A 3252-nucleotide genomic window follows, 5' to 3' on the forward strand; every position below is an offset into this window, starting at 1 on the left:
AGTCTTCCACTGTTGCCTGCATGCTAAGACACTTCAGTCTCGTCGGACTCATTGTGACCCTATGGATGCAGCCTGCCAGGCTCCTCTGCTTATGGGATTCTCCAGGAAAGAATACTGGAGTGGGTTGCCATGTCCTTCTCCAGGGGATCTTCCTGACCCAGGGATTGAGCCAGTGTCTCCTGTGGCTCCTGCATTGCAGGCAGATTTTTTATTGCTTAGCCACTGGGGAGGCCGCATCCGCTGTTGCTGCTACTGCTGCTAAGTCGCTTCAGTCGTGTCTGACTCTGTGTGACCCCATAGACGGCAGCCCACCAGGCTCTCCCGTCCCTGGGATTCTCCAGGCAAGAACACTGGAGTGGGTTGCCATTTCCTTCTCCAATCAACTGTTGAGTCATAGGTAATTTTGAGCACATGTGAGGGACTAAAGGGACTGACCAAACAAAATTCTATTTTGTAGAAATCTAAAGATTCACATGGGAGGTAATTCATTTTAAGAAAATGAGCTAAATAAAATGAATTTGACCTAATAAGAAAGTCTAGGGTATTAGCTCTTAGTAAAAGATGATGACTTTCACTTGTCTTTGTCTGCAGCTTTCTAGTTCTATGTCTGCATCGCAGAGGAGAAAAAAAGACTGGACATACCTTTTAATGGACTCTGTGACACCTTGACACCCAAGCAGCACTGTGACACGTTCTTCATCCACATGATTAGTCAGAGATATAGGTTCATTCTAATTTTCTGAAAATTAGCATAAAATCTCACAGCTTCGTGTTATCAGGAGAGAATTTCTGAATGCTACAGACCTGAGAACTCTGACAGAGGAAGCAGAGGCTTTTAGAAAGGCTATCACATCTGCATTCCCTTATATAGATGCAGGGGCAGGGCTCACCAGCCCAGTGGTGCAGGGGAAGCAGGAGGATACCCTCTGAGTCCTCCCAGATGCTGTGAAATACGGAGAATCTACGGCAGCACAAAGTAAGAGCAGCACCTGTCAGAGCAGCACAAACACTGAGCTCACTGAGCATGTCTAGGATGTCCCCTCAGAACTCTCAGAAACCACTCACAGGAGACTTTGTAGGGGTCTGAGGAAGAAAATGTAAAAGTAATGAGTCAGAAAACAACAACAACAGAAATGAGATATTCCAGTAATGACCCTTGCAGGACTCCAGCATATCATTTATTCACACTAAAGTACTTCATGTTCAGAATGTGATAATGTATTTCAGTAAGTGGTTTATTTAATGCACAGGAGTGAATCAAGCACTGAGGAGGTCTCCTAATTATGAACCACCAAAAACTCTGGAAGGTATCAAGTAGATAAGCTTTTGATTTTCATTATATACACGTGGACATTGTCTTATTCAACAATTGCTCTGAATTAACAAAGCTATCACCAGCAAATGCTAAGCTGAGATTTTCCTTTTTTACTCCTTGAAATAATACATTTCATGTGCCTACACATAACTACATGCATCTGTTGTTGCATTCCACATAAATTATTTTGTATCCAGTAACAGAGATAATATATAATTAGTACTTAAAAGGCTTTAAATCAATATTGAGAAATTTGAGTTTTAAAAACTATAATAAAAGGCCTGTTAATTATAAATTTCCTTCTCTAGAGTTGTTAGGATCTCAATTTTCCTAATCAATGTAGCTTATTAAAACTCTACCAAATTCATTGCTATATCTACCTCTATGCTTTTTGCTATTAAAAAAATTATACTTCTTATTTGTTCAGGAACTGAGGCACCTTTGTCCTGATATAGTCCTACTCAGTGCAAAGACAAGACGAGAAAAGGTGAAAACTGATGTAGACTTCATGGGATTGTGTAAAGCTAATAATATTGGCTTTAACGAGCCATTCAGGTGTTGCTTACATGATAATCACACATTCTACAGAGTGGTGAAAGAAAACGTTGAAAGCATGGGCTCCCAGAAGAATGAGCTATGATCAGGTAGTGGAGAGTGAAGAAAAATTCTGTCAAGTGATGTGCCAGATTAATTTGCTGGGACTGCTAGGGCAGCATCTGTCCAGGTACATGCATGAGATGAGTGACTGTCATGAAGACCAAAAGTTCATAGAGGATCAGAAGCCTGAAGTATCCAGGCTTGTTGACCTACCTCTTCCATCTCCTTAATGTCTATGATATTATTTAATACTTCAGTGAATACTGCCATTCCCTAGTCTTCAAGGAACTGTCTCTTAGAACCCACAAGACAATTCCGATATTCTCCACCCTCAGTTCACATGAGAAAAGTCTGGCTAAAAACAAGGAGGAAAAAAAAGTGAAAGTGAGGATAAAAAATATTATTATCTGACCTTTAGGATTTGAATAAGATCACTGTTTGTTTGTTTGTTTAATCTTGGGCTAGCAAGTCTGTTTAATGTCATCTTCACCAGCAGGCATCAAAGCCATAGCCTGTTCCCAGCTGCCCCAGATTGGAGACCTTGGGTTACCAGAGTAAGCCCTTCACAAACCAGCTATGGGTGCTGTGATCCCTGGGGTGAGCCACTCCCAGAGTGGAGAGCCCAGTTCTGCCTTTTGCACCAGTTCACTCTTGTGGGTACCATCGCAGTATGGGGGCTTCTGGGTGGCCTTGCAGGTACAGCGTGCCACCATGCAGGTCTCCTGGGCCTTGAACTTCAGTGGGGATAGTCCAGGGCATTTGAAGAAGTGGGAGCCATCACAGAGGACTACTTTTTGCTGTGGCCACACACACACCACTTGTAGGTTTTCCCAGCCACCAGCTCCACCTTGATGGGTGTTTAGGGCCACCACGGACTTGGCTGGGGTTTTGGGGAACCATTGGGCCAGCCAGGAGGTGATGCCCCCGTCTCTGGTTCACCGTCCAGGCTGCCGACCACACGGGCATCCCAATGCTGCACACAGAGCCCATGGCATGCCCAGTGCCGCCACCGTGCCATGCTGGCTCCACCAAGATCACTGTTTTTAATAATGTCTTTTGAGTTACTTATAAGTGTGTGTGTGTGTGTGTGTGTGTGTGTGTATCTGCTTTTAAAACAAAACAATATATTGTGTGACTGAATAGGTCTTGGTCCATTTATTCATCTTTTCTTTTATCAATAAAGATGCATTTTTTCATGAATAAGAAAAAAGTCCTTTTTGCTCTAATAAAATAGTGGAATGAACTTCAGTATGGTTCGGTCAAGCTGTTCTCATTGTTATCAAGATTCTGGATCTGTTTCTCTGATTTACTGTGCTCTGCTTAGTATCAATTTCATTCAT

General features: G+C 42.7%; 1 pseudogene; it reads right to left on the minus strand.

Annotated features, from left to right (window-relative positions):
- Positions 1–2475: 2475 nt before the first annotated feature.
- Positions 2476–2902, minus strand: LOC147375662 (CDGSH iron-sulfur domain-containing protein 3, mitochondrial pseudogene; annotated as a pseudogene).
- Positions 2903–3252: the final 350 nt, after the last annotated feature.

This window comes from Bos grunniens, chromosome 3 (genome assembly GCF_055505025.1).
Source record: "Bos grunniens cultivar Pamir isolate PY7600 chromosome 3, Bosgru_T2T1.0, whole genome shotgun sequence".
NCBI classification, from domain to species: Eukaryota; Metazoa; Chordata; class Mammalia; order Artiodactyla; family Bovidae; genus Bos; species Bos grunniens.